This window comes from Tinamus guttatus, unplaced genomic scaffold, assembly GCF_059628265.1.
Source record: "Tinamus guttatus ecotype Peru unplaced genomic scaffold, ASM5962826v1 Tinamus_guttatus_pri_ptg000112l, whole genome shotgun sequence".
In the NCBI taxonomy this organism is placed as follows: domain Eukaryota; kingdom Metazoa; phylum Chordata; class Aves; order Tinamiformes; family Tinamidae; genus Tinamus; species Tinamus guttatus.
In genome coordinates, this window is record NW_028288646.1 from 1,321,918 (window position 1) to 1,341,365 (window position 19,448).

General features: G+C 42.4%; 1 protein-coding gene across 2 annotated transcripts in view; it reads right to left on the reverse strand.

Annotated features, from left to right (window-relative positions):
* GTF2F2 (general transcription factor IIF subunit 2) overlaps window positions 1-19,448 on the reverse strand; it is an 82,887-nt gene that overhangs the window by 18,338 nt on the left and 45,101 nt on the right. The gene's annotated exons all lie outside the window — the stretch shown is intronic.

A 19,448-nucleotide genomic window follows, 5' to 3' on the forward strand; every position in this document is an offset into this window, starting at 1 on the left:
GGATAATGTCCCTTCAGAGAGGTCTTCATGACAGATCCTATCGATATTTAGATAAAGCTAAACTGTTTTCATCAAGGAAGGGATTTGGTTTCCAAAGCTATATTTTATAGGCAGAAGAATCAGTTTTCATGAGACGCACTGCAAGGTTTTTACAGAAATAAACGCAGTAATGTTTGGGATTCTTTGGAAAGAAAAATAAATATGATGACACTAATGGAAATAGTAATGAAATGTTTATTAATGTAAATAGAAATCAGGCAATACTTTAATAAAAAGGAGAGAAATGCTAGAGCTCTTTTTATTTCAGCAAAAAACCTAAAGTATCCAAAAGCCTCTATTTAAATTCACTGCACTTGACACTTGAACAACCTAAATAAATCACATCTGAAATAAGTGTTAAATTCAGAAATAGATTCATTGGCCATAGCAACTGGAAATAAAACCAATCTCTCTGAGCTAGTATCTCTGAACAAGAGTTCATTTCTTTTCTTATACATAGGTAAGTATCTGCCTCCCGTTGAGTATTTGTAAAGTTCTGATTTGTTTTATAGTTTTAACTATGCTTAAACAACCCTGTATTCTAAATTTCTAAATCATGAGAAGGGATGTCAGTGCCTTCTCCTGTCCAAAAGGAGCATGGTTTTTCCTAGCTTGACGGAAAATCGATCCCTGGGTAAATGAGCAGCGAGCTCTTTTTACCACTGCTCTAGTAAAGAACGGTAAAAGTTTTTTTATCTCAAGGGTTCCTCTTTTGGCCTTTCATCTAATTAAACAATTTTGCAGATTTTATTGATTTTGTTACTAAAAGCCTCCTGAATGCTTAAGTTTTGCAAAGAAGGAAGCACTGGACATTACAAGAAAGCTGAATCAGTATTTTCTTTCCAAATCTGTGTTTTCCCCGACTACTTCATTGTTTAATCTTCTTTTTTGTTCTCAAAGACATCTTTGAGTTTATTTATTTGTTTTTATAAAAGCCTCATCAAAAAGCTCAGGTTTATATTTTTTATCATCTCCTCTTGCAGTTCTTTCCCCTTTTTTCCTGCTGTTTAGCCCTGGGAGTTTTTGAGTCCTCCCTTTTCTCAACTGCATCAATCTTTCACCTCACTTCTTCCCCCTCACTGTTCTCCTCTCGGGCAGTAAAGCAGGAATAAGTTTCCTGCTAAACCCTTTGGCTGGTATTGCCCTTAGTCACAAAATAGGGGTTCCTGGGGAGGAAGTAGGCATCCAAACCCACCCTGCTCTGAAAGCAAAGGAAAACTGGATGCAGGATCTGCTATGAGGCCACTGGAACCAGCTTCTCTGGAGCTGGGACCCTGCCTTTCGCTGCCCTTGCGGCAGTGGAGGACACAAGCTCTGCTGTTGTCCTAGTGAGCACCAGGACATCGTGGTCCTACCCGCACGGGTTAAGCTGTAAACCCCAGTTATTAATAAACCCTAGTCATTTATTTGCTAGGATTTGTTTTATTTAACACCTATTCATTGGTAACATCCATGGAAGGCTTCACGTTTCTCTTCCGACATGAACTAACGAGGCCTAACGACTGCTCATCCCATGGAGAGTCGCCAAGGCCCGGACAGGCCTCGGTGCCTCGGCCAGGGCAGGATCACAGCCCAAACACGGAAAACACGGGCTGTTCTTGGAAGGAAGAGCTTTGTAGCTGCTACGAGAAACCCCTCCTTCATCTTAACAAACTAGAAATCTTTAACAGACACATAATTGGGAACTCTTAGCCTCGAGGCCTCAAGGCTTCTCTAGCCTTGAGACTCTGCCATGAAATTAGGACCACTGTACGTTAAAGGTCTCTCCCAGTTTTTAAAATTAAAATGCAGGAAACCTCACTGCACATTTCAGTGCATTTTCCATAAATTAACCCCCCCCCCCCTTTTTGCATAAAAGAACATCAGTATTTTTTCTTAACATTTTTCACTCAGAAAGACTTGCTGTGCATGATACACATTCCAGTATCCTTTTTTTTTTTTTTTTACTGCAACCTATAGCTGCTAATTCCCAAAGCAATAGCCAACAAAACATGTAGGAGAATTAACACTTTTACGAGAGATCTTCACAGGTTGATGGCAGCGAAGTTCCCCTGAACACAACACTAAAGCCAAGAAAAACTTCTTGCCTGTTAGGAAGCAGGAGGGAACCCAACTGCAGGGAAATGGAAATCTGAGCTTGCTTGTGAGATGCAGAAAACTTCAGGAACATCTACAGAAACATCAGCTATACTAACAGATATATATCTAACAGAAATATCAGTGCAGGTATCTCTGATGGAGATAGCCACAGATGTCCGTGCTGTAATTTAGTATTTCTTCTCCCTGTGCCAAAGGTTTCCGAACTATGATCTACAGATCTCAGACAGCCTTTAGAAACGTTACTGCTCCTAACTGTTAAATTGCTGTAGAAAGAACTAAAAACACATTTTATCCCCGGTATTACTTCTTAATGGAAGCAATTACAGCAGCCGCCACATGACAACATGGGAATGGAAGCGGGAGGCGCAGGGGCTCGGGAGGCAAACCTTGCTATTGAAATGCATTTATTCCACACATGCACCGTGCTCCTCTTCTCCCTCACGGCTGCCTTTCTCATTTAAATTTTCCGACGTTTCCAGAGGCGCTGGCAGACCATGAGATTGCCTTCCTTCCGTGGGATTTCCTTGCTCCACAGCAGTCACGAGCCCGCGGTCGGAGCAGCCTCTACGCTCGGACTCCCAAGAATGCGCAGACACAAAACGGGAAAGGCCACGACAAATGCAGCACGTGGCCCAAATCAGCTATTTTTTTTACTGGGTGGATAAACACCAAACATGTCCTTAGTGCATTACAGGGTAAAAACGTATAGCCAGTGATCATTTTGCCCAGATTATTTGTTGGTACCAACACTTTCTGCACACCAAATATGCTGTGGAGTTTTTCAAAAGCCTGCCCTAATTCTCCTATATTCCAAAAGCAGCATGTTGGTGGAATATAAGTGTCCTTTTAAACATGTACTGCTGTTGTTTAGAAAAGCTAACAAAATATACATTTACATATCCTAGCAGTTACGCCCTCCAAAATTTCCAACAAAAGCCACGCACTTGGCATTATATCAGCCTGCCAGACTGACGCTTTAAAACGATACAGATATAATTACTTTAACAAGCAATATTCAGCCAAATTACTATGAAGCTTATACGTAAAAATAAGGATTTTATACAGGTTTTTCTCAGAGCAGCTCTGTTGAATCTTAATTGAAACTGTTGGTAGGAATAAAAAAGAAATGAAAAAAATCAATAGACCTTCTGAGTCACTGCTGACACTGATTTAAAGGAGCAGTGGATTTTTACCCTATCGCTTTTTATTATGATTTTCACGAGTGTGACAGTCAAAAGCCTTAGTTATGGATCAGAACTATACAAAAGTCTCTGACGATTTAAATTCTCCACATGACTCTTGTTGAAATAGCTAACGCTATAGTTCGTGCTAATATCTGGCCTGAAATATATTAACAGAATGTAGACTTTCTCCAAAACTGCCAATAAATTAACAACATGAAGCAGGCACCAGCTTGCACACTGTAGTTTTCTCCTCCACCCCCAAGATCAAATATAGCTCTTCTGCCTTGAAACACTGCAAATAACCAGCATGGCATCAAATCTACCACAGTCATTCCCCAGTAAAATACATCTTATATTGCAACCCTGATTTGTCATTATAACTACAGCTTAAAAAGGGGGAAAAAAATCATTGAAGCAGGTTAGAAATAATTGTAGGGTACTTGTCAACACGTGGCAAACTCATAAGAGACAGAGGAAGGCAATATGTATACTCCTATGAAGAGATGCTCATTGGTTTTAAAGATACTAATTTTCCGGCAGCAAAAATTAAAACCGAAAGCTTGAGACTAGCCAATTTCCTCTGATTAATCCACATGAGTTGCAAAGATTGGAAGCAGGTATTAATCAGAAATGTTTATAGAGCTTCAATTTTTGACATTTTTGAAGACACTGTCATAAGACACGACTGAAAAGCTTTACTACCTTGTTTTGGGCTTGGTTTTATTTACACAGGACACCAGTAGATAAGGACCCAGCCTTGTCGATGCAAATCAATGTCAATGTGCTTCTCTTTCAGTGCAACACCCTACTACCAAGCCCCCTGTCATCCCAGCTGAGAAGAGCAGATCTGCAACCCAAAGCTTGGGAGGAGGAAAAACCCAAACTGCCAAGTTCTGCACAATTCTGCAGGTTTTATTTCCGATTCCTCACAGAAGTTGCCAGCACTTTACCAAAGGAGCAATGCTCTTTCAGGCCCCTGTTCCATACTTTGGCACTTGAACCCCACACAGGCTGCATTACATGATGATTCAGGACACCCGCTGAGAGCATCAAAGTCTTTTTAGTTGCCTTTGTATTTTGCTCTGTGGCCCATGCATAAGAGAGGCAGGTATTCAGCTTCCTTTTCCTGCAAAATCACTTCCAAAACAAGCTATTAAATTAAATAACATATGTAACAGTACAGCTTTACACCCACTCCTCACTTAGACTCCCATCGTATCTTTCCTAACTGTTTTCCTGAGCAAGAATATAAAAGCATAAAACACGTGTGCTGATGACAGATGAACACTCCTAAGAGATGCTGAAAATTCCTCAAGTTTTCCTAACTCGGGGATAACTAAGGGACCTTGGTACCCTTCTAAAGCAGCTCTATGAAACATCCCAAAATGTCGAGGAAATGACAAGAACAACTTTAAATGTGAAAATGCAGGTTAGCTAATAACAGTCATGGCAACCTGTTGCTGAAGTACAAAGCACTCCGTCTATGCTATGAAAAGTTACAGCTCGCAACGCGCAAATTGAGCAAGCTTTGTTTTGCTGAGATTAACACCACAGCATATGATTTGCAACTAATTTAAGTCATGAAATCCTGGAATTTCAAGAAAAGTGCTGCAATTACGCTGGGTTCAGGAAACCTCTTAGTTTTTTTCTGAAGTTGGCATCTTGTGTATGTTGAAGGCTGAGCAATGAATCATTGGAATATACAGTATGTTCCGATCTAATGCAGAGACCTAATCCACAGTCATAACTGAAACTCCAATTCTATACACTTTCTCTGATATAACACAAGAGATTAAATGAATGACAATTCAACAGTAAGGAATAATTTCTTATGTATTTTGTTTTGCAGTTTCATAATATGGGAGTAATTGATTAAAACTACTGAAATCCCACTTGGAGAATGCGGAGATAACTAGTGTGAAAATAGCATAGACTTAAACACTCTAGGAGTGACACAGTTGACTGATAACATTCCCCAGTGTTATGCACTTAAGTGACCGCCTAGTGCAGTTAGTGTGAAGAAAATTAAGCGTGCATTGGCATCACGGATATGTTTTATTGAGCTTAGCTGTGTCCAGCGGATACTTCTCTACAAGTGATCCGAAGGTGATGGACTCAAGATACTGGCCCGTGGTGGGGACATAGTGGAGGTGTGTTGTTCAAGGGGGACCTTGGGAAGGAATGATATTCAGAGACATCTTTTATGAAATGTGACCATTCACCTTGGACAGCCAGTAACTCCACAACCTCCTTGCCCTTCCAGGAGGGCCTGGGTCAATCCAGCACAGTCGCTGAGCTCCTTGCACAGTCACCGTGCTGCACCTCTACGGAAAGGCCAATCACTCTTAATCAACCTTAGCACAAAGAAACTAACATTTTCTTGTTGCAATTCACCATTGGAAGGACAGAGGTTTTTTTTCCAGTTCTGCAGTTGTAAACGTCAGGATTTTGCAGTGCTTTACATACTGCAGTCATCATATTCAATCAGCCAATGCCCACAAGGGAAACGAAACCTTTGCATTGGCTTCTACTGTATTTTCAGTATTTTCTTATTAACACGCACAGCACAAATCTCTCTGCTCTGTCAAGCTCTGTCGAGTTTTCAATCTGACACAAATCCCAGCACAAATGAAAAGATCAAATCCAAGAATAAACAAAAATGGAGCGAGAAGGAACAATCTTCTCTGAGACCCCAACCAGGGTGCAGGCTCCACCACACACAGCACTCCTACACACAGCAGCTCATCTGGATTTCTAAGCTGGCAAAACTGGAGGATACACAGTCATATCTACTACCTGGCTAGCTACACTTGTGGCTCATTCCCATGGAAAAAAAAAGAAAAAAAAAACTAAAATCAGGTTTAAAAAAAGATCTGAAAGTACTTCTGTGTTGTCTGGTGCATGCAAGCTATCTTAAGTAGGCACATGAGACACGGCAGAAAACTGGCAGAGTTACAAGAAGAAAAGATTAGGCAAAATGTTAGAAGAAATCAGAACAAAGGCAAAATTTAGGATAGACCTCTGAGGAGCCATAAAAAATATACATGAAGCACTTCATTTTTTCACAGAAAAAAAAACTCTGGAAGGCAGCACAGAAACTGGAAGAGAAGCATGGCCAAACAGGAATCACGGAATAGGACAAGAAGTAGGACATATTCTGCAAAAACAGGAAGGGAAAAGAAGATTGCAAAGTCCTACTTGCCTTTGGGTTTATTCAGTTACGGTTTCCACGCAGGAAGGATCCAGCTAACCAAACCCAGGCCTTTACCTCTGAGTCATCCTACATTTTCTTTACGGCAACCTGCACAACACACGCAGACGTCTGTATCCAGTGTGGGAGGGAAACGGCTTCCTGGCCTGGAAGCACCAGGTCGCTCACAAGAGCACTACGAAAGCTACAGAAGGTAAAGGCTCAAGATCCAGGAAAAGTGAATCATTAGCCATCTAAGCAGCATAGATGTAGCACGGTCCTTTAACTTTAGCACAAAGACTACCCTCTTGGATTAAAACCAGATAAATTCCTTTAGAAAGAATCACACATAATTTAACTGCATACATATGCATGCACCCATATTTTGGCTGTTCCTATAAAAAAGGAGAAAAGATCCTTCAGGAAACAATTATACAATAACACTTTTTCCTCTTTTATGCTACTAGACGATTTAAAAGGTAAGCTAGGGAAAGAAGCAAATGACCTAATGGCTATGGTGAGGAGTTAGACTGCTTGCAAATGCATAAATGATCTCAAGTAATGCAGAGGCAATATTAAGAAAGTGATTTTAAGGGAGCAGAGTAAGAAATACCAAGTCTTATCTGCTCCACTGCTGGCTGCGGACTTTTTTTTGCTTCACAGAGCTATGGTAGGAGAGATCTTATCACTTACTAATGGGCAAGTTTATTTTAAATCTTCAACAAAACGTTGCCAATCGCTTAACCAAGAAGTAAAACGCTCAATACATGTTTTTGACAACTACCGACAAAATTTAGACTGCTAAGCAAAGTCAGTGTAGGTTGAACCCATGGCAGAAAGGGTTAAACCCTGCCCCTGCTGAGCACCTGAGTTTTGCCATGGGGAACAAGCCACGTCGGTGCCCCCAGAGAGGCTGCCAGGCTTCCGGACAGGAAGGTGGGACAAGCCTCTCCGAAGGGCAGCGCTGCTCCTCGCTCCGCGCGGCTCCACAGCACGAGCCCGTGGGCATCCTGCTCTCACGCGGAGAGCACCGAGCAGACGTCCCGGTGTGGCACGGCAGCTCGGAGCGCTGGGAAGAGCGGGCACGCGGCGAGGGGAGCGCACGGGGGCCCGTGAGCTGAGCGGCTCTTGCCCCCTTCTCCATCGGGGTCCCCCCTCCAGCAGCTGAGGAGGCCGCGCTGGGAGCCCTGGCGGGGGGCAGGGTTCAGGTCGGCCTCGGCTACCCCGGTGCGCCCGTCTGCCCCGCTCTGCCCGCGCTGAAACGAGTGCGCCCGTTCTCAGCGCACAGCTCTGAATCGTCTCCTGATTAAGAAAAGCTTCAGCTCAAACAGTTTCTCTGATAACGTAAACCAATTAGTGCCAATGTTGCACTTGGATGCCTGACTAGATAAGAGGGAAGAAAAATCTGACTTCCTAATGTAAAAAGCAAGACAAAATAGATCTTTAAGAATGAAGTATTCAGTATTCACCTACTTTAAGCACTGAAATGACCATTAATGACCACAGTCATCAAATGACAAGGATTTTCGTCCTGTGTACTAGTGACTGAAGAGTGTTCAATGATATCTCAAGCTCATAATTTCCATTTTATTGGCTATGTCATTTATAGAAAAGCATCCTGTCAGGATTCAAGAAAACACAAATGAAGAATCAACATATTCCCACACCTTTCATATTGTATTTTTAAAAGTTTCAGTTTTCAGGGACTTCAATTTTCCTTCGTCTCTGGGTTGCTCTGTAACAAATATATCTTTTATTTGATAGAAATTATGTCAAGCAATTTAGATTTTAGATCAGAAATTTAAAATCCTCAACTATTTATTATTTCTAAAATTAAAACAAACAACCAAAAAAATTTCTCAGTCTCAAAATCATAAAATCTGTATTTTCCTGCCAAAAGTAATCTGCGCTGCTTGTTGTTACTTTGGAAACAATGGCACGAAGTGCCAGGACCACTAAGTCTAGTCACCAAAACCCAAACATTTCTTGTCCGCTCCTGCAGATCCAGAAATCATGTAACATTTTGCTATGGAGAGAGGATAACTTGAGGAAAGAGCATCCTGGACCAACCAGCTGCATCTTTACCCAGTACCAAAAGCCTCGGCTCTGAAGTGATGCTCGAGGGCTAGATGGCTTCCAGGCTTAGCCAATGTGCTCTGCAGCTCCTTCGATGGAATTGCTCGTGTGGCTGAAGATGAGCTGGAAAGCAAGAGGCTGTTGGCTCCAAGTCCCCACATGAAAATAAAATCTGCAGCCTCTTTGCTAGGCTCTCCTTGATGTCCAGGCTCAGCTCTCTGCGCCGTGCTGACCGAACCCCAAAACACTTTTAGGGGTGAGTTCCCCGGCCCCGTGAATCCGGCTCTGCCCTCTCCGGTCTCCGCTCTGCAGCTACCTCCTGGTGGCTCTGCACACAGCAACGGCGGCCGCCTCCCTTGGGCATCTCCCCCTTGAAATCTACCGGGAGCCATTTAAGAGTTTGTGACAATCTGGGACGCAGTCGGAATACTATCCCAGCAAACCTGGCCGGCTCACACTCCTAGGGTTTTCCTCAGCCTCTTCCCTCCGCAGCCTGGAGGCCCGAGAGGTGGGAGCGCAGAAGGCCCTTCCGAGGCACCCGTTCCATTAAACAAACTTGGAAGCCACCAGCAAGAGACGGCTGCAAAGAGACTCGACGTGGTGTTTAGGGAACTCTGAATCCATCCTTAACACAAAGCAAATCAGCGTTAAGTTAAGAAGAAAAGCTCAGCAACTTCAAGCATCCTGCACTGCAAATAGCAGGGCAGACACACAGAAAAAGAAACCCATTTTTCTCCTTGGTGAAAAAGCAGTCTTGCCTCTCCTCCAGCTGGAAAACCCGTCCGGTTCTCCTGCTGGCTGCAGAAACAATGAAATGTAACACAGCAAGACAAAGAGCTGGTGGAAACATGCATGCCGAGGGAGAAAACATTATTTTTTTATGTTTGGTCATCGTATTCACTTTGCCAACCGTACAGCTGTGCTGTATTTGCTCAACTAGTGCAATTGTGTTTTACCCCTGCTTATTTTGCAAAACAAGACGCTTCCCAGCTTATCCCCCCACACGCAGCCCTGCCCAGCCCAAGCCAACCCCACCGGGCTGCGGAGGGAGCCCCGGCTCCGTCCCTGTGGACCTCAGGGCGATGCCTTCCCCCAGGTCTGCTCCTTGAAAGGCTGCTGCAGTGGGAAACCGTCTGTTTCGTGCTCGTTTTCTTTAAAAGCTGGAGTTGCTTTTGTGCATGGTCTCCGGGGCTGATAGCGCTCCTCGCTGGCACGTGGTCCTTACCCATGTGCCGCCCTCACGCAGTATTTTCCCGTTACCTTCAGGGTTCGCATGGGGTGACTCAGGATTCGGCATCAAGCTCTGCTACAACTTCAAACAAACAATTCTTCCTCACAGGCCTTAAAAACCCAAACTTCACCAACACACTCACAGCGATGACCAGAAGGCAGAGCTGGGAGACGGCGACGCTTCAAAACAACTGAGCACAAAGCGCAAGATTTCGTTCTGAATTTTTAAAACGTATTTTTACAGCTAACCAGGCCTTTGTTTTGGAAAATAAAACTGTAACCTTGGTAGCTCAGAATATTCTCTTCTGAATGTCCCCAAGACAGATTATTTGTTAAAAAATAAACTTAGCCCCTTGTTAAAAAATAAACTTAGCCCCATGCGCCTCTGAGTTCTGCTGCATTAGGATTCTCCCCTAATCAGAGTCTCTGTAACTTGTGAATAGGATAAAGCCCACCCAGGCTGTCTGAAGCACTACTTAGCCTGCTATTAAATACTGCCCCCACCCCAAGATTTGATTAGAGAGTCGTCTGGCACCACAAATTCCCCAACCAGTAATGGCTGGAGCACAAATGCTGTCTAGCTTCCCTAACAGGAAGCCCTCTAATTGCGTTTGGCCCTGGGAGCCGTGCGAAAGCCGTCTCCAGGCACGTGCAATTTAGCTGCCTGAGCCCTCCGACAGAAACAAGGCCTCAAAGAAGCTCCAGGATCTTTATATCCTAAAGCCTGCTTCACATAACTTTTCTTAATGACACTCCAGGACGTTTTTCTCGCGCTCCTGTCACTGGTTGCGTACAAAAATACAGAGCATCTCGAGGAGAATGGGCAAAACAAACCATCTTTTGTGGAAGTCACAACATTTGACAACTTTGGAGCTGGTGGACAGGGTTGAAATTGCCTGAGAGAAGATGAATTTTTAAATTCTACCCCTCAGCCCTCAGGAGGAAAGAACCCTGTGGAGAAAGAGCTGGAAAAAAGAATCACTTAAGAATATGCAGCAAATATTTCATTCAGAAATACGGAGAATAGACCAGCAATCACTTGGAAATGTAGGCAGCCTCACAGGTTTCTTCCAAATTGACACACTGGTATCAGGTTATTTCTGCAATATTTTTCAGAGTACTTGCTTTGCTCCGCCACACACTTTAATTTTATTAACTCTACCAGGCTTTGGAGATTCTCACATCCTTCAGTGCAGGAGGAAATTGAATATAAATTGCGTGTCGCCTTCCATCTTTATTGCCTGCAACATCTGGGGCTGCAAGCATTTTTTTGGTTATAGTGGGGAGAAGGAAGCTGCCTCTGAAGCACTTTTCTTAAGTTTTACAGAGACCGAACACTTCTGTGGCCCTTCATCACTTCATCCTAAGCAGCTCCTGTTTTAGCGGCTGAAGAATTAGACTGAACTGGAGGAGGCTGGAGGAGAGAATATATACTGAATATATACTGAATATATACTGAATTCTTTTCTGCATTTGGCTTACCCAAAACAGAACACAAACAGCTCTTGCTGGTTATGATCTTGATTATTTTAGGAAAAGCCCTTCGTTCTGAAAAAAAAAAAAAACAGGACATTCCTTTTTTTACAACGGGAAAAATGCCAAATTAAGAGAATTTCTGTTCTAATTAATTTGAAATTCCTCTCCACTTCCCAAATTAGGAAAGTAATTTGCAATCATTTCTTATCAAGTGCAAATTTTGGTAACGACCGCAGAGGTTTGCAAAAAAAGCTGGCAGTACACAATTTTAAATAAAAAAAAAGAAAAAAGCAAAAAGAAAAAAGAAAAAAAAAGAAAAAAGCAAAAAGAAAAGCAAAAAGCAAGCACCAAAACACGAAGAACACAGCTTTGTGCATTTAAACACCACGCCTTTACAACAGGGTATTTTGGCATGTGATACCCACTGTAACACATGAAATAAACACCTTTCTGCAGTGAAGCACAAAAAACCTGGAATGGGACTTTTCCCTTTGCACATGTTCCTTGACAGACTGGTCTGGAGTGGTATCTGCTGCAAACCAGATCAAATCAGTTTTAGAAACTGAATTCCACCGATAAACAGACTGCACCATCTGCTTCCACCAATGCACATTAAAGAATGTGTATTTTCCATATCTACTTATTTTTGCCAAAATCTAAAGACTACAAAAGAAACAGGTATAGCTTAGTCACTTAGCTTAGAGGCATAGCTTAGACTGACTGAAAAGCATCGACATTTATGGATTTCAAGGGTGTAGATGTCAGGCTACGTGAAGGTCATGTCATGAAGCAATGAAACAAAATTGAGCAAAATAAAACTAGAGATACTATCAGATACTGCAGCGACGAGAGAACACAAATGCAGAAGGACAGACATAAGAAAGTGTCTACTGATAATATGCAGGAAAAAAAAGAGCAAAAAAAAATCTCCTAACTGAAGGGTTAAGTAGAGCTGTCTGCAAATCCAAATTTTTATTGTATGATTTCTGTGCTTTCAGGAAAAAAAAATCTTGAATCAGGAGGTAAGCCAACATTTAAAGTTTTCATGCAACAGAAATCCTTACAAAATTTTGTTTTGGAAAGCCAAACATGATGCTTCCAAAACAAAATATGCTTTCCCAGTATCCTCAGCAGCTGCTGACTGAAATTAATGCAATTCCTGTCATCTCACAACTGCTATTTCAGTGGATTGCTGCAGTGACAGAAAGGATAACACGCAGCCCCGGCGGCAGCCAGCGCTGCCAGGGCTCCTGGCACAGCTCGTCCCTGCAGATCCAGCTGCACGAGCTGCCCTGAAACCCCTCAGATCCCCAGGGACCGACCGTCAGGGCAGCCACTGGCCCAATTCAGAAAACCTGGAAATTCTCACAGAGAAACCATCGTAGGCTGACACACTGCATGGCAACTCACCTGATTTGCTTTGGAATCGCAGAATCCCAGAATGGCTGAGGTTGGAAGGAACCTCTAGAGATCATCTAGTCCAACCCTCCTGCTCCAGCAGGGACACCTAGAGCACGTGGCACAGGGTGGCATCCAGGCAGGTTTGGAAGATCTCCAGAGAAGGAGACTCCACAGCCTCTCTGGGCAGCCTGTTCCAGGGCTCTGTCACCCTCACAGGAAAGAAGTTCTTCCTCACATGGAGATGGAACTTTCTTTGGTAAACAAACCTGATCTAAATGCTTGAATGGCCAGGGTAGATTTCAAACTTATTCTTCTGTTCATTCTCACTGGTGAGGATGTCACAGCCCACAGCTGGTAACTGTAGTTAACTGAACGATCGTTCACCAAAGGACAGCAGTCGTCTCCATAAGCACAGTACAGGAAACAGGACCAAAACATTATTATGCCCCACCACAAACTCGTGGTGCTCCTGCACAATCAGTACAGCTCTGTCTCCCCTTTCCAAATAGGCTATTTTAGAAATAAGATGGTTTTAAGCAGGCCATCAAGAATGAGCAGAGGTACGGGACCGGTTCCATTACAAAGAAAAACAAAGGCTGAAAAAGGGAAAAAACAAGGGATGAAAATCTGGCTGAGGTCGGTGAACTCATTTGATCCGTGAAGAGGGTAAACAAGGAACAATGGTGTGAATGTCCGAACTGACAGGCATTAAATAAAACTAGAAATTATAGGAATTCAGAGCAAATACAGGAAAGGAGTTGTTCACACAACTGTAAATAAACCATGGAGCTTCTTGCTGCAGGATGTTAGAGTTGCTAGAAACTCGTAACGGTTCAAAAGGATAAACTTCTGAAATTATTAAGGGCTATTAAACAGCAAGATATCTCTTCTCTTCTTGAATTACAAACCACGTCCAAAAAGGAGGTTATAGTGTCCAAAAAGAGGATTATGCTGAGGAATTATGTGCAAGGCCTTGCCCTGTTACATCTTCTCCAAGTCCGCCGGTACTGGTGACTCTCGGGTGACAAGATACTTGCCGAGATGGACTTTTGCTCTGACAGAGCAGAGTCATTCTTAAAGGCAGGCCTGCAACATGTTACATCCAGTCACAGGACCATCTGTACTCCAGATCACGTCAAAGTCTGTCGACCCTTTGAAACTGGCACAACCACTGCACGGCCACAACCAAGCGTGCAGGAGACATGAATCTGGGGATGTGCTAAGCGCTTGTTGCAGCTACACAAAACTGGCAAGCCAGCGAGAGGAAATGTCCAGGATGCTGTTGAGATTTCTGCTCACTCTGTTGGAAGGACAGTCCTGAGAAACGTTAACTACTGCTACAGTAAATCAAACGTCATAAACTGCTAAAGTAGATTAGGAAAAAAAAGAGAAAGGGGGGTGGGTGGGACAGAGAGACAGCAGAATTACATATGGCCCATACAGATAGAAAAAAACTGCGAATCAGGTTCTGTATGAAGCTTGAAAACGAAATGGAAGTTCACAGAGATTGTGGCAATGCAGAGGAACAACAACAACTCGCTGCCCAAAGCTGAGCTGCTCAGCTCCTCCACACATCTTGAAAGCACAGGATAACATTAATTCTCTACAGCGCAATGCCCTTCCTGACCCCTGGAGCAGAAACATCTCACAGAGAAGTAATGACCCCCACCGGGCTGTGTCTCGGCCGTGCAGACAGGCAGAGGTGCCTCTCCCGAACAAACCGCAGGCTGAGCCCATGAGGCAAACGGGCAGGAAAGGGGGAAAAATGGGAAACATTCACTGCTGCTGGAAAGTGAAACCGCGGAGAACAAGACGGGCATCCACAATAAGGCGGGTTCTGATACAATAACAAAAGCATGTCACAGAAAAATTGGGAGTTTTTTTGGATTTTTTTTTTTTAACAATCAAGAAGACACAATTCCACAAAAAAGCGGGAATTTCTGCTAAGAGGAGTAATGGAAGGAAACGGAGGAAAAGGAGTATCTGACAAACGTGGAGAGAGAGGGCACACAGAATGCAATCCACAGTTGTTAATGTTCTGTATTCACATAGCCAGCTAGGGACAGCAGACAGGCTTTTGCTCGTGTATTAAGGGTTCTCAGCAGAAACACATCCATCCGCAGGACAGGGAGAGTGAAGCTGCTATTGCCCTTTAAACATAGTATATTCAAGCTATTCCAGTGGCGTACAGAAATTCCTGACGGCATAAAATGTATTTTTTCCTTGTTCTTGCTTGCTTCTTTTAGAGAAATGTATATAGTGGCATTTTCCTTGGACGGGCTACTAGCTGCTTCTTTGAGTCATTCCCTCTGACGGAGATGTTTCTGAAAGGCTCCTCTCGATACAGCCAGAAACTACATTTGAACAAGACGTTGCTCATGTCAGCTGGCATTTGTATAGCTCAACCATCAGAACCTGCCTTTTCTTTCCCTTCTTTATTAATATTACCCAGAACTGGAAGCACTTCTACATCTTCCAAAACCTTAGTGCGTTCAGGTTTTTCCCTTTTAAATTAGGAAGCATTCTGAGCAAAACTAAACTCCCTTTTCATTTGTTATGTTTTTAAGAGTAAAGATGCCGATTCTTTGATTGGAAACCACTGATTTCTCTCTACAGAGGCGACTGGGGATAACCTCCTGGTCTCTGAGAGCTCAGATGAGATGTCTGTGTTGAGCCTCGATTCCTGTTACAGACGATTCCCAGTTCACACTCACAACCAAAGATTAAGGCAGGTTCAATTTACTTCATTGCGACAGTAACCAAGTCCAGGGCACCTGCTTGTGCTCAAGGTGACTAATGAAGGGAGAAGACACACGTGTGGAGCAAACCCAGTGAGCCAGGTTATCTGAAGAGCACTTGGGGCTACAGAGAAACTCTTAATCATCCTGAGTGCAGTGTTACAGGATGGGCGGCCTCAACCTTGCATTGAGTTTCAGAAGGAAAAAAAATAACATATTTATATACACACATACACACACACACAAACACAACAGCAATATCTCACCTGCCTGCATAGCAGAGGAAGGTTAGTGAGAAAAGCCAGAAGTATTAAACAACCACAAAACGCAGCTAAGACATCAGATTCTGCATCACTATTAAATTTAACACAGCTGTGGGAGTCAGTGGGAACCTTCCCACTCGCTTTGGGAGGCTTTAGGATCAGGCACTAAAGGCTCCTGATAACCACTTGCTTGACCTAACACGTCATGACACAGCAGCTAATTCAAAACGTCTCTTAATTTTTGCCTTTTAAATATTGCCACAGAAATATCCTGTCCATGAGTCACTTTTTATCCAGACATACGAATACTTCAAAAGGCCTATCCAGACAGGAGAGCTAGGAAGACTTTGTGCCTGCTGCTAGAGAGGCCAGGGATCTTTCTGAACACGGCAAGGGCTTGCACATTTGCTTTCTGGCAGTCTGTGATGCATACCTGTGAATATTACATCTATTTGTATTTACCACGTTTTCTAAATCCTTATTTGAACTCTCTCTTTATTCTTACATTTGAACGATGGCGTATGAAGCATTTGCACAAGTTCATTTATAATTGTTTCTGGATTATATACAGGGCACTTGTGCTTCACTCATTAGTTTCCGAAATTCCGAAACTATGCACTTCCAAGTTATTTCACACAAAATTAGGCACTTTCCTGTTTTCATTATTCATGTTCCCTTCTATAATATTTCCTCAATGCCGACCATACGACAGCCCAGGTACAGACTGGAAGACACCACCAACCACAAGTGTTTAATTTGGCTGTATTCTTCCACATAAAAAAACATTGTTTTCCAGTGCCTTGTTCCATCCTCATTACCCAGCTGTTCAGGGACCAAGAAATCTCTAAGGTGTATGAAGTCATTGGAATTTACTAACTCTTTCATAAAATAAAACCAGAAGTGAAATATGTACTACATTTACTGTGGGTATTTATATCTAAAACATATCATCCTGTATTCCTAAACCTGGCAACATTATACCTGTGATTCCCTACATACTTTTTGACCATTTTCTATTTAACTATAATGCAAAACACAATGTATCTATATTTTATCAATTTGGAATTTGAAATCTTTGTCAGGAAACATTTTCAATAGATAAATTCATAATTCATCTGCTTTTTTCTCAACAGTTTAGATGAAAAATTGCAGCCCTGCTTAGTCCAAACAGTCTTCACAAACCATACTTTGCTTAATAGATCTTAATTTCTAATATATACACACAAGATAATGATACAATCCAAAAGGAAAAGATACGTTTTCACATTCATTACAAAATGGCTTGAATATGAAAGAACTATTTTGCTAGATTTGTCCTTGCAAAGGTGCTGCAATCCAATTTATTTTGTGGAAAGCATTTTTCCATCAAGAATGAGGAATTGAATATTTATCTGCTTTTATTAAAAAACAACAACAACAAATCCTTAAGTTTTTTGTTTATCCTCAAACTGCCTGGAGTATCTTTCCAGGTCTATACTGCAAAAATAAAGTGTATTTTATGTTGCCTCCGATTTGAGGATAGGGAAAAAGGTTTTAAGCATAAATTTGAATTCTGGTACATGCTTAAGAGTGAAGGCAGATGCTTCCATTACACAACAACTTAACAGAATATATCTGAATGATTCAATTTCACAGGCTGTGTGAATATAAATCCTCCAGGGATTTAATTAGCTGCATTTTATCATAAATCGCATTCCCATAGACAGACGCTGCTACTGCATCATGCTGATTTTAACAAAGACCAACTGACACTTTCAGACACTTTCAGACAATATCTGAAACGTGTTTTCCGAAGACATTAGGTACACTAAAAGAATCATCAAATGCTACCAATTTGACATATGAATGGTTTTCCCAATTCGTTCACCATACCCATTTGCGGGGCAGTTTATTTTATACAGTATAAACAAATCAGACTTCTTCACTTTTTGCTAATCTGCAAACAGCTTTTTTGACTTCTCACACCAAAAACAGCGTGTATGAAAATTCTTAGTTTGCTGTATCCACAGTTGTGCTTTAAGGGAGCCTACATACAAATGCTCATTTGTTTTGAAAAATCATCATTTTGATCTATTAACTGCTTGTCAGCTAAAAGGTCATTTTTGCAATATGACCATTTCTTGGTGCATCAAGCATTTTGATCGCAGATTCCAATCTTTACTAAGGAGGACTGATTCCCTGAGTTTTAGTTCTGAGTAAGAACACCTCCCTTTAAAGGACTTTGTTGAAAAAAAATCCCTTTTCAATGGGAGCCACCAATTGGAAAGCAGTTGAATGATCTTGACTTTTCTAAATAGTTACCAAAGACTACAACAGGAGCCAATGTCTGAGCTGAAATTAGAATTAAAAATTAAACGATGATTGGAAAATTATTGGAAAATTATTCAAGTTTCTTATTTTTGAAAAGCATTGCAAAAATACAGATCCACTGCATATTTAACACTTAGATAATATCACATCTCCAGGTATGTGTCCACATACCAGTGTTGATTTCCATGTTGTCTGCTATTTTTATCATGCATTTTTATACTCCCGCCTACACTCACACTGAAATTGCTCTTTCAAGATGACTTCTCAATTCAAAACATATTCTAGAAAGCTGGGATTTTCTTTTTTTATGTATATATATCTAAAGAAATCTGGCCATGAATCTTTTGGGTTTCCGCTTCTTCTGTCTGTTTTCCAGTTAGTGAAATGGAGGAATCTACAATAATATTCAGCCTTGTAACAGGTTTTGAACATAGGGCTTTTGTTTTTGTAATCCTCCAAGACAGAGCTACAGTTCACACTGCTGGAAAAGGAGGATTCTTTCTTTTCCTCTTGCATACAGGACACAGGAACTTTTCTTGGTGAGCTCAAGACATGTAGTATGTGTCTACTTGCTGCTACCCCAACCAAACAATTTTTACCAAAACGATTTCACAAATTACTTTGTGAAGTAATGCTGCTGCTGCGGCTGCGATGGTTTATGGATTAGCAAGTCAGGAGAAAGATCTGGGTGTCATGGTGGATGATAAGTTGACCATGAGGCAGCAGTGTGCCCTCGTGGCCAAGAAGGCCAATGGGATCCTGGGGTGCATTAAGAAGAGCGTCTCCAGCAGGTGGAGGGAGGTGATCCTGTCCCTCTGCTCAGCCCTGGTGAGGCCACATCTGGAGTATTGTGTCCAGTTCTGGGCTCCACAGTACAAGAGGGATGTGGAGCTGCTGGAGAGAGTCCAGCGCAGGGCTACAAGGATGATCAGGGGCCTGGAACATCTGCCCTATGAGGAGAGGCTGAGGGAGCTGGGCCTGATCAGCCTGGAGAAGAGAAGGCTGAGAGGGGATCTAATCAGTGTCTGTAAGTACCTCAAGGGAGGGAGTGCAAAGGATGGTGCTGGTCTCTTTTCAGTGGTGGCCACTGATAGGACTAGAGGTAATGGCCACAAACTGAAGCACCAAAAGTTCCACAGGAACTTAAGGAAAAATTTCTTAACAGTGAGGGTGACAGAGCACTGGAACAGGCTGTCCAGAGAGGTTGTGGAGTCTCCTTCTCTGGAGATCTTCAAAACCTGCTTGGACGCAGTCCTGTGCCATGTGCTCTAGGTGACCCTGCGTGTACAGGGGGGTTGGACTAGATGACCTCTAGAGGTCCCTTCCAACCCTAAGCATTCTATGATTCTATGATTCATGGGGAGAAGTTAATATCTTGTATTTGTCTATCTTTCATGTTTAGATTCTTCATATATGAACTGTCATGTTTGCACCTTCTTCT